We start from the raw sequence: 13,089 nt of genomic DNA, 5'->3' as shown, positions 1-13,089 counted from the left end.
TTACGACACAAAATATGTTGGCAAGTATTTTTGTTGTATAGAGAGAATGTTTATAACAGTGCTTCGCGAAATTTTGTATGTGAATGGGCAAGGCGTAATAAACTTCAATTACCAAGTCTGAAGTTTCTTCATATTTACAAATGCAACATCTTGGTTGATTGTGGCGATGTTATTGGAATGCATAAGCTTGTGTTAAACGCATCTATATGAAAAATGTCATTGTGCGGCGGCCTTTATAAAGGGGTGCACCCTTTGCATCAGGGATTGTCAATGTCTTTTCAAGGTTGCCACTTATTCGAATTTCTAAAAGTGAAGTTAGATATGCCAATATGGAAATAAAATAAAAAATATTTCATGGTTCATTTCAACAAAAATATTTCTAAGCGGAAGTGCCACCTAGGGTTGCCATCTCATTTAATTATATTTATTTTTATATTTTTGCTACTATCTCAAAAACAACTTGACACATTTGGATGAAACTTTCCTTGCATGTTACAGTTGCTGTATTCTAATCTTTTTCGCTCAGTTGTTGATGCTTATTATGTTTTTTCGAGGTTGCCACCTATTTGAAATTTCTTAAAAGCTAGATGCGATTGGTCTATATGTATCAAATGAAAGTTACCACGTAACCTTGTTATATTTATTACTTTTGTACCCACTACTATCTCGAAAAGCTCTCTACTTTGGATGTTGCTGCCTAGGATGTTTCTACAAGGTTGCCACCTTTTTAAAATTTAAATGAAATGTAATTGAGATATGCCGAAATGGGCACTAAACGAAAGTTATTTATTTGTATGAATTAAGCGGGGATTGCCTTCATTGCTTTAAATGTATGAAAACATTTATTTGAAGCAATTTTTAATTTTATAAATTATTTAATAATTTGGGAAAATTTTAAACAACGTCACACCAGGACGGACAAGGCGACAGCTGTTTCGATTATACCTCTTAATTAAATCTCTATAAAGTCTTATTTATGTCGTATTGTATTGAAAGGGTTGCCACCGAATGTTATTATATTTCTTTCTTTATGTACTCGCTACTACTCGAAAGAAGTTTTGTACAACCAGATCAAAATTTGTTTCTATAGTCTACGCTCCCTAGTTTGGATGTTATTGCTTTAGATGTTTCTACAACCCATTTCAAATAAAAAATTGAAATTGGATATACCAAAATGAGCATTAAAAGAAAGGTATTTACGTCATATTTTAAATAAAATAAATATATATATATATAATAAATAAAGAACCTCCGAAGAGATCTAAGGCCGAGCTTCGCTTCCAATTTGCGTCGTGCTCCTCTTGATTTTCCCTACAAATTGGCCGGACGGGACCTACATGTTTTATGCCGACTCCGAACGGCATCTGCAAGGCAGATGAGTTTTCACTGAGAGCTTTTCATGGCAGAAATACACCCGGAGCGCTTGCCAAACACTGCCGAGGGGCGACCCCGCTTAGAAAAATTTTCCTCTAATTGAAAAACCTTATTTCTAGAATTTTGATGTTGCTTTGCCCGGGGTGCGAACCCAGGGCATACGGTGTGGTAGGCGGAGCACGCTACCATCACACCACGGTGGCCGCCGTCGCATTTTAGTAAAAATATTTCTAAGAATTTCCTCCTAGGGTTGCTACATAATCTTAATATGTTTACCGAGCTAACTTCTCGAAAATGATTTCGATATTGTGTAGGTGGCAAGCTATGTACATTTTCAGTTCGCTTACCAAGGTATTGCTATTTCAACAATTTTTATAAGATTACCAACTGTTTGAGGTTTCGAAAAATATATACACAAGACATATGCCAACGTGCGTACTAAATGAAAGATATTTTACGCCATATCTCATTGAAAATACCTTTCATCTAGGGTTGCCACATATCTTCATTGTATCCTTGGCATATCTGCGACTTCGTGGGAAACAGCTTGAAATTTTGTACTTTGGTAGCACGCAACATTCTAAACTCTTGGATGTTCTTATTTGGGATGGTTTTAAAAGGTTGCCAACTGTTTGAAAAAAAAGTTCAAGGAGATATGCCACTATGGGTATCAAAAGAAAGGTATTTATTTAAACATGATTTCGAGTAGTGTTGCCACATAATTTAGGTTACCCATTAAGTAAAAACATTAAACTATCAATATCGCAAAATAAACATTTTATTTTGGACAATCAGATATTTGCACAAAAATTGTATACAACGACAGGATATTAATTTACTTATGTAACATATATGTATAATATAATATACATTGTATATTTTATTTTAACTCAAATTATTCAATCCACATGCTAAGCATTCTTGAAACGATTGCTAAATGCACTACTTGCTTCACATCTTCAGCAGAAACTCATCCCACACACACATTTGCATAAGTAAACATACGATTTGCTTGTGAAACACATGAGACGTGCTTTTGCTAGTTTGATAATTAGACTTTCGTTGCAATTTCTACTTTTAATTTGCAGCATGTTTTTGGAGGAGCATAAAGCATGGAATTTGTTGGAGTTTGTGAGAGCAATATTTAATTCAATTAAAAAGTTAGAAATTAACAGAGAACTATCACGAATCTCAGAAAATTTTGTATATTTAAAAGTTGAGCATAAAATACACATACAAATGTATAAGTGTTAATATATACATATGTACGTGCTACAACTTAAATATAGCAAACTATACAAACTTAATAAAGATTTTTTTTGGATCATGCTAGTCTTGATAGCTTTCTATGGGAGTGAAGTGTAAGCGTTTGCCTGAGAAACTGTAAGAGCGAAGGATTTTAATTTTTAGATATTTTATTTTAGCAAAATCCCAAACCCGTTGCTGAGAAGGGCGCAAATTTCCAGGCAAGCTCCTTGCTTTCCTTACCAGTTAAAAGGTGGATACTGCGTACAATTTTTCATTAAATGTTTCTGAGAGTGTCAAGGACATAAGTTAAGGTCTGAGAAAAGAACTAAAGTAGATGACTTTAAATAATGTTTGAGAAAAATCATTTTTGTAAAAGACGCAGAAAACTTAAAAGAAAAATTCGTGCATTTTATAACCATTTTGGCATACCAGTTTCAAATACAGAGGGCGTTCGAAACAGAGGAAACAGTGCTTTGCGCTTTCCTTGATATCGAGGGTGCCTTTGACAACACATCTCACGAAAGCGTAATCATAGCACTGCAGAGAAGGGGAGTTCAGATGCCTGTCCAGAGATGGATTGACAATCTACTCCGTATAAGAATCGCTGAAGCCCAAGTAGGCAGCAGCGCAGTTCAGGTTATTACCACGAGAGGGTGCCCCCAGGGAGGTGTCCTGTCACTCCTTCTGTGGAGCCTAGTAATGGATGAACTCCTGCAAAAGCTATCAGACAGTGGCATAAGATGCCAAGGATATGCTGACGACATCGTCATAATTGTAACGGGTAAATTCGAGAGTACGCTCTGTGACATAATACAAAGAGCATTGAACATTACAAGGGAATGGTGCGCCAATGTGGGGCTTAACATCAACCCATCTAAGACAACCATCATCCCCTTCACCAGAAGAAGGGTCCTACCAGCCCTGAGAGCAATAACAATAGATGGCGTGGTACTAGAATATGGAACCGCAGTGAAATACTTGGGGATAATTTTTGACACCAAGCTCTTATGGAAACAACACTTCGACTCCATGAAGACTAGGGCCACGAGGTCCATCATGGTATGCAAACGTCTGGCAGGCAAATCATGGGGCTGTAGCCCACACGTGCTAAGATGGATGTATACCATGATAGTAAAACCTACGATAACATATGGCTCAATAGCCTGGGCATCGAGAACAACTCGGGCTACGACGAGGCAAGCACTGTCAAAACTTCAGAGACTGGCATGTGTGTGTATCACGGGAGCTATGCGCGCATGCCCCACAACAGCGCTGGAAGCTATCCTTGATCTAACCCTGCTGCATATATCGATAGAGCAGTCAGCCAAGCGAGCCCTCCTCAATATCGTCAAGGAGGGCTCGGGCAAAGGTAAAGTCATATCGTCCCGGAACATGGAGGAATTGAGAGAGAAGATCCCAATCTCTCAACTCCCGAGGGATGATATCCTCAGGCAGATAGTATATGAGAAAAGATATAAAGTAGAACTGGGAGACAAGGGTACGTGGGAGGAAAACAGAATTGAGAGCATTCAGCAGCTAAACAGTATAGTATGGTATACCGATGGCTCGCAGACCCACATGGGATTGGATCTGGAGTCCTTGGACCCAGAGCCAAGATATCAATACCCCTGGGAGCATACCCGAGCATTTTTCAAGCGGAGGTATTCGCCATGAGCCAGTGCGCGGACCTGAACCTTCAGCGAAAATACTCCAATGAGAAAATTGGCATACTCAGTGACAGTCAGGCCGCCCTCAAGGCCATCTCGGCATTTGAAATAAAATCAGCACTAGTCCTTGAGTGCGTGGAAAAGCTCAATCAACTAGGAGCACACAACAAACTACTGTTGGCCTGGGTTCCTGGCCACAGGGGAGTCGAGGGAAATGAGCAGGCGGACAAACTGGCCAGAGAGGCAGCAGCGATACGACCTATTGGTCCTGAGCCGTTCCGGCCAGTAGGCCCGCAGGAAATTAGGGGCATCTATTAGCAGAAGAAAGGGAAAAGAGGGAAGAACACTGGCGTAATATGCCAGGCCTGAGACAATCTAAGCTACTGTTAGGGGGTTACTGAACAACTCGATACAGGGAGTTTATAGAAAAAAAAAAAAAAAAGGGAGTTTATAGGCCTCTCGAAATATAACCTAAGAATTCTAACAGCAGGAAACTGTAGACTGAACAGCCACATGCAAAAGCTGGGTATAATATCGAACAACACATGCCGATTTTGTGATCGATCAGCGGAGACGGCGGACCATATCTTCCTGGAGTGTGATGCAATCTCAAGACGTAGGGCTAAGTTTATGGGCTCACAATGGCCAAAACATTCTCACATCAAATCCCTCAAGACAGGTGAACTGCTAGGGTTCATCAGAGATGTCGGCTTGGATGAGGTGTTGTGAAGCAGATGAGGACACAATAGACCAATGGTCGCAGTGCGATCCTCAATTAATTATCTATCTTATCTATACCAGGTTCAACTTTCAAAAAAATTTCTAAAAGGTGGTAACCTTAAAAAACAAGAGTTTCACCTATATTTGTAAATCTGCTGCCGATATAGTGGTGAATTCTTGAAGTGGGTTTGCCACATAAAACGTGTGTTGAAATAAGACATAAAACACCATTCGAATTATACCCATATTGACTTATTTCAATTAAACAAAAAAATTTTCAAGTAGGTGGCAACCTAGCAGATACATCTAAAGTGGCAATACTTAGGTAAGCAAAAAGACACCTCGGGCAAAAATTGCAGTTATATGCTTGTCTTTTATGGCCAGGTTATGTATTACTACGTGACGCTTTGCGTAGAAGTGGCTCATTCACATTCACTACTATATAATTCCAAAAATTTCACAAAGGCACTCAGGTTTACTGTCACTCACTGATGAAGTGAATAAATGCTCTTATATCATACGAATTTTGTTTAACACGAGACAAAATGAATTGTTGTGTTATATGTAATTGACCCCTTAATCCGTGAAAAAAGTGAATTCTCAAATAAATGGATCGAAACAGCCAGTTGAAATCTATTCACACGTTAACTGCTTCCAATGTGATTTTTCCCATCGACTTATATAGGCGGGTGATTTCGAAATCCTTCCCCTTATTCCTGGTAATGGAAAAGGTTAATTTTTCGTGTAAATTACGCATCTAAGTTTTATGTTTCATAAGTTTGTATTAAATGAGTATGCACCTTGACGGGTAAAATATTCCCAAAAATTCATCTAAAATTTGAATCAAAGCCGAATAAAACTGTTTCACCCGTCACTTTGGACTACGTCATTAACCGTTTTAGAGTAGTAGTGGATCTATTCTGTATAGCTCGTTTAAAGTTATGTGACAATGAAGACAATCTACGAAATCGGAATTTTCCGCCTCTGTCGGGTTTGTTGTTTTCATTTGGTTTATGTACACTTCCTGTGCGATTTTTATTCATACTTTTGCAAAAAATGGCACTGAAGGTGGCACATCACCGATATTGGTATGTCTTCAAACCAAATTTGATAATAATTCTAATAGACCACTCACTAAGCCTTTCATGTTAACTACATAAGGACGTTTTAATGGACGAGCAAAGACGGGTAGGTCACTGAATCAAGGAAAAAAGTACTCCGGAAGACGTGAGGTGCTGTGCGTGATGCCAGTAGCGGGTATAGATGGAGGTATAATGATGGCCCATATGAGCCTAAGCCTGAGGTGATATGAAATTAGTGCATCGAATAAAAGCTAAAAAGGTATTTCAATTGATACCCGTATTTGGAAGTAATGGGAGGGGTAGTTCTTCACTGAGTAGGGAGAGACAACTGAATGAAAACTTGATCTCATTTAGTCCACTCAATTAGAGTCAGCTATCGCGACACGGTGGCATAATTAAAAATAATTTTTTTTCTAAAGTTTGCTGCACAAAAAAGCGTCTCATAAAATGTTTTCTTATTTATTCAATTGGAGCACATAATTTCTGAGAAGTATATTGTTAAAAGAAAACTTTAGGCAACGACTTTTATTAAGTTATAGCAGACCTTTTGCAAAGTAAGTAGGTAGTAGGCGACCGCCGTGGTCTGATGGTAGGGTGCTCCGCCTACCACACCGAAGAATTTCGTTTAAAATCAGCGTGGGATGAAATCGCTAGGCGCTAGCTTAGTTAAGCTTTGTGTACTCGGCGGAAGTAGTGAAGAGAGGGCTGTCTTAAAGCTTAATAGCTGTCGATGGCTTCCGCAATCTTTGCGTTTTATATGGCGAGTGCGCAGGCAAGCGGTCAGCGCAAGCTTTTAGGATGATAACTGGTTAGGTTGGGAAGGATTTGGCAGGGATCAAGGTTGAAAGCTATGCATATGAGGAAGCACCCTCTGCGACCAAGGCCTTGTGCATGACTATCTGCTAAACGTTTGTCTCCAGAAAGGATTCTAAAACTTATGGAGGTATTTCAACCTTTTAGAAACAGATTTTTTCGTTTAGAAGATAATTTTTCTAAGCGGGGTCGCCACATGGCAGTGTTTAGCAAGCATGCCAATAAAAGCCATTCGGAGTCGGCATAAAACAAGTAGGTCCCATCCCGACAATTTGTAGGACGAATTAAAAGAAGCACGAAACAAATTGGAAGAGAAGCTTGATTTAAAATCTTTCCGGAGGTTATCACGCTTTACATTTATTTATTTATTTGTAAGTAGATCATAAATACCTTCCCTAGTACACCAGTGATTACTTTTCCAGACACGATATGCTGTAATCTCTGCATCTATAAATGACGATCCAAATGACTGCATGGATAACCTTCATTATGACATCCATTCTATTTTTCTAATACTTAACAAAACATACCAATAAATGCACAAAAATCTGCATTACAAATTTTCATTTTCATAAAAGAAAAAATAATAATAAAACCCGCTTTCATAACATGATTCCATGCATTGCAGTCATGTAGGTGGCATCCACATAGAACAACAATAAAAATCCACATCACTCATACGCAGTGTTGTACTGCTTGCGAATGTAATGCGAAACCACAGTCTCGACGTTTCCCGGCGTGTGCTGGGTGCTTAAATGAGAGATTGAATGAATGAAAGAAAGAAATATTGTCGATTTATAGCACACACAAACACAATAGTGCACATGCCAACAACTACAACAACGCACCAGCGAAGCGACTAGTACAAGTAAGTATTAGGAGGACGACGATCGTACTATCTCTACACTACAAATACCACTAAGCTTTTAAGCTAACGCAGCAAAATTCTGGAATTTCAAATGCATAAAAGCGAAGATTGGTATATAAAGAAGAAAATAATAATAATAAAAAGGGAGAAAAGACGAAAATATAAAAAAATTACTGAGATTCGACAAGTTCTTTGAACTAAGATGACATGTCAATAAGAGCACCTAAACACAACCATTCAATCAGCCACTCAGTCGGTGGTGAAGGAGCATGCAACAACAACAACCGCAGCAGCAGCTTACTAAAATGGCACAGAAAACCATAGAAAAAATAAAGTCAATAGAATACTACATGTTTTTTTTTTTTTTTTTTTTTTTTTTAACGTGAATAGCATTGCAGCAATTGAAAAGAAAATCATGCACGCCATGCATACAAAACAGAATGTTGAAGGAAATATTGAATGAAAAGAGCCTGAAGTAAAAGTGTACAGATGTAACTGCGTAAATGCGGTTTGATCCTACAATCCGACAGCGCATATATGGCGTTGCATGTGATTTTAAAGTAATTTAAGTTGAAAGCAGCACGAACGACATACTGGCCTTAAGTCATAAATGATGTAGTGTAATCTTGAATAAAAAACAAAAAACAAAAAATAAATAAAAAATCCGCTTAGATGCGCTTTGACATCGACTAAGCGCCACTTATTCGCTATAGTAAAGGCTTACTAAATACCTTTTTTTTTGTACAGATAGATATGTGACTCACTTCTTACTCTGAAATTACATCACATGCTGATGAGCGTGCTTTATGTTGTTGTTATTTGGAGTAGCTTGAGGACATGACTTCGTATTAAAACTTTGCATAGCAGAGGTTAAGTAAACATAAACATAGCCTAAAGCAGTTTGCAGAAGCAAGAAGAGATTAAATTTTTTTTAACAAATTTTTAAAGTAGTTTCCAAGTACTGCAGTTTTTAAAAATTTATGTAAGAAATACATATTGAATTAATCCGAAGAATAAACGTTTCTTTAATAATTTGGGAAAAATTTAAACAACGTGATATCAGGACGTATAAATGTTTTGATACATTCAAAAGCAATTAGGGCAATCCCCGCCTAATTCATGCTAATACACCTTTCTACCAAATAGTCCAAGCTTCGTCCCTTCTTATCACAACCTCGTTCACAATTTCCAGCAATATATCCGGAGACAGGTATGATAGAGACGTATGCCAGCGAACGAAATTTGATAAGAATCGCTACTGATATTTTTCGGTTCTCTGGTTCCCTGCCGTATAAGGCATGATTTGTCTTTCTAGAGGGCGGATTTTACTTTTCAATCGCCTACTTAGTGATTGACCTTTGGATTTCCAGGCTGCCATTGGCTTCGTTGCTAACGCTTAGTGTGGCTTAACTTTCTTGGCTTTGATATCATAAATGGTAGCAAGCTCTGGTTTATAGGTTGCGAAAAGCCTAAGGTTGAGCCTTTGCGAAGAGATCCCACATCCTGCAAGAGGTGTCCCTGATTTACTGAAAATGGCATGGGGCTGGGGTTTTCTATAACTCCGTTACCATTAATTGGCGACTAAATTGCATGACAGTGGTAATAACAACAAAAACGAAATGGGTGGTAACAACGACGTCAACGACACCAAGAACACGAAGAGGCGGTCGGACCACGTCAAACAGAAACATTGAAATCAGCGTGGGATGAAATCGCTAGGCGCTAGCTTAATTAAGCTTGGTGTACTCGGCGGAAGTAATGAAGATAGGGCTGTCTTAAAGCTTAATATCTGTCGATGGCTTCCGCAATCTTTGCGTTTTATTTGGCGAGTGCACACGCAAGCGGTCAGCGCAAGCTTTTAGGATGATAATTGGTTAGGTTGGGAAGGATTTGGCAGGGATCAAGGTTGAAAGCTATGCATATGAGGAAGCACCCTCTGCGACCAAGGCCTTGCGCATGTCTATCTGCTAAAGTTTTGTCTCCAGAAAGGATTCTAAAACTTATGAGGTATTTCAACCTTAACCTTCCGGCTCACGACTGAAGCGTCCACAACTCCTCTCACAGACTGAAAGGGTATCACCGTCCATGATCTACCAACTCGTTTCGTATTTGGATTGACGTTGCTTCCCCACTTTTACGGCAGCTGACATGTGGTGTGGTGGCAGCGTGCTCCGCCTACCACACCGAAGATCCCGGGTTCAATTCCCGAGCAAAGCATCATCAAAAATTTATAAAAATGTTTTTCTTAGCGGGGTCGCCCTTTGGCAGTGATTTGGCAACCACTCCGAGTGTATTTCTGCCATGAAAAGCTTCTCAGTCAAAACTCATTTGCTTTGCAAAAGCCGTTCGGATTCGGCTCCGACCAATTTGTAGATAAAAGAACACAAATTGGAAGAGCAGTTCAACCTTAGATTTCTTCGTAGGCTATCGCAACTTGCATTTCATATAATTTTGCCGACAGGACTTTAATCTACCTCACCGTTTCGACGAGAATCTCTCCGCCTTGTTAATGGATGTTGACCGACCCATTTCGGTGAGTGAAAGAGCATTTAGCGGCCCGATCAGCTCGACAGCGCTGAAAAAGGGAGGCTTTTGGCCTTTGTGGAGAAATCTGATGATGTTGATTAGTCAACTAAATCTCTGGTTTCTGCCTAAAAGGTATCTGCAAATCTTTTGTTCTGTTGAAAAAGGCGGAATGGGAATACTCCCGTTTCATAAGAAGGCAGGCAGGGCAAGATCCTGTATAAAGGTAAGAAAGGAGATTAAAGCATATTTTAGAATTATAAACTTTTCAGCAAAACGCCATCTAGCGAACTCTTTCGAAAATGTGTTCTTGTTATAAAAGCTGATTTCAGCTTGATGTTAATAAAAAAAACCACTAAATTTTGTAGTATCCACTTAAGTGCAAGCAAATAAAAATGGTAGTATATATTATCAGCGCAACATTCATTTAAGTGGCGTATGGCATGTCAATTTCTGCAAATTTACTGATAACACATTTTATAGTTAGTGTTATAGACACGCATACAAACATACATACTTGTAGATGATGAGCATTTTACAAGCGTCTCTTTATAGCTTTTGAAATTGTATGTATGGCTGTGTGTGTGTGAAAAACGAGTTTACATCGTACATAGTTAAGAAAATGTTTTTAAAACACACACCCACACAAGCATGTTGCGCACAACAACATCAGACAGCTAAGTAAATGTTATTATACACTCAAGGCAACCAACCTTGTATGCAATACCAAATGTTACGTATACGCCATGTAGTACCAACAAGAAAGTACTAGCCTGTTTGCAGTGTTAGGTCGCATTAAAAAAATGCACTTTTCATGCTCCTTTTTAAATGCAATCTTCGGAGAACCAGAGTTAAAAGGTTACTGTTCCACTAATGTATACGCTTTGTTGTTGGCCTTCTTAAACTCGCATGGATTACTCACCAACTACTTTTCTGTGTTGAGAGTTTCATACACGTATGTAAATGTTTGTATAAATGCGAGCGTGTTTATGGTTTTGTGAGCATATTTGTAAATGTGTACAAACGTTTAGTGTCATTAACAAAGTCAACAACAAAGATAACATAAAAATCAAAGTCATCATCTTTAGCAGAAAACACCAGCGGGAATCGCAGTAAATTGCTGCGAGAAGATGAGTTGTGAGACACCAGAAGATGTTTATGTGCGCACAAAAGAGCAGGTAATGTATGCACAGCTGTGCATAAAAAAATAGTAGTAGAAATGATTTCAGACAGTCGTTATTTATTTTAAATTATTTTTGTTTTCGTTTAGTTTAAACAGACTTGAATGTATTGGATAAGGCATCCATATATAAATCAAACTCGAAAACTACTAAAACCCAAACCAAACGCTTTTGAAAAGCTTATAAAATCTTCAAAAAAAAATTTTTTTAATTTTCATTTATGTAAAACAAAAACTATGAGAACCAATTTCATAAACTTTTTCGAAAATACTCGATTATTAAATTTTTTTCGAAATCGTTATTTAGAATATTGGAAGACTTTTTGAGTAAGCGATTTGTTAGTCTTATTCATTTTTGTCAGGGAAAAATATATGTAAATGGTAAATTTTTTATTTATAAATACGAGAAATTGTGGAAACCAGTTTTGCAAACATTTTCGAAAATGTTCCAAAATTAGATTTTTTTCGAAATTGCTATTTAAAATTTTAGGAGACTTTTTGAGAAAGCTGTTTGATTACCCATTTAATTTTCGTCAAGAAAAAAATGTATATAATAATTTCGAAAACATTTAAAAACTCGAAACACACTGACAGTATTAACAAATTTCCTTCGTTTTATGCTTTTTTATTTTTGCTTATTTGAAAAAGAAAAACTAAAAGTCCATAACAAAAACTATGGAAATCGATTTTAAAAACACGATTATTTCGAAATCGTTTTTTTTTATAATTTCTGGAGGCTTTTAGAGTCAGCAGTTTAGTTGTATAATGCATTCTGCCGAGAAAAAATATGTAGCTTAAACAATTTCGAAAACGTTTTCAAAATGATTCAAAAACTTGATTGTTCTAAACTTTTTTTAATTTTGAATTTCTTGAAGCGTTTTGAGTAAGCAGCTTTATAATTCAACGCATTTTAATCTCCCAAATTACAAGTCTCGTATTGATTTATGATAAATTTATTCGAAACTTCCGATTTTTTTCATAAAAATTTAAAAAATTCTACACTTTGCATGAACGAAAATCTAAACCATTTTAAAAAAAGTAAAAACTAAAATTGTAAAAAATTCAATGCAAATTTTAGAAACTTCCCACTTGTACTTTGTCAGACTAAAATAAATTGGATTACAAAACTGTTAATCGAAAAGTTTCTTAAAATTCTAAATAAAAAAATCTGTTTTTCGAATATTTTTGAAAAGTTTTTCGAAATTGGTATTGTACTTTTTTTTTTATTTAATTTATGATTTTGATTAATTAATGAATTAGAATACGAAACTGCTCACTCAAAGAATTTCTCTCAATACTAAAAAACAATTTCCAAAAAATCGAATTTTTGGATATTTTTGAAAACGTTTCCAAAATTGGTTTGACTACAACACTACTTTCCTAAAATTTACCAAAAAAAAATGTTTGGAATAGTTATTTTATATATTTTACGCTATACAATTCATTATAGTATTTTTTATTTAAAAAATGTAGGTTTTTGTGAGCTCGAGGCCTTGCTTTAAATAAAACACTGTGTTAGTATTCACACATTTATTTGGTCGATATTTCGACTTCAATCTGAAGTCATTTTTAAGACTTTTTTAAAAACACAACATGAAAAGAAAATAAACAGAA

At 37.0% G+C, this 13,089-nt stretch overlaps 1 protein-coding gene across 14 annotated transcripts in view; it reads right to left on the bottom strand.

Moving 5' to 3' along the window:
* hppy (MAP4K3-like protein hppy) overlaps window positions 1–13,089 on the bottom strand; it is a 318,991-nt gene that overhangs the window by 40,284 nt on the left and 265,618 nt on the right. The gene's annotated exons all lie outside the window — the stretch shown is intronic.

Source organism: Eurosta solidaginis, chromosome 3 (genome assembly GCF_040869045.1).
Source record: "Eurosta solidaginis isolate ZX-2024a chromosome 3, ASM4086904v1, whole genome shotgun sequence".
In the NCBI taxonomy this organism is placed as follows: Eukaryota; Metazoa; Arthropoda; class Insecta; order Diptera; family Tephritidae; genus Eurosta; species Eurosta solidaginis.
This window is presented reverse-complemented; position numbering and strand designations above follow the sequence as displayed.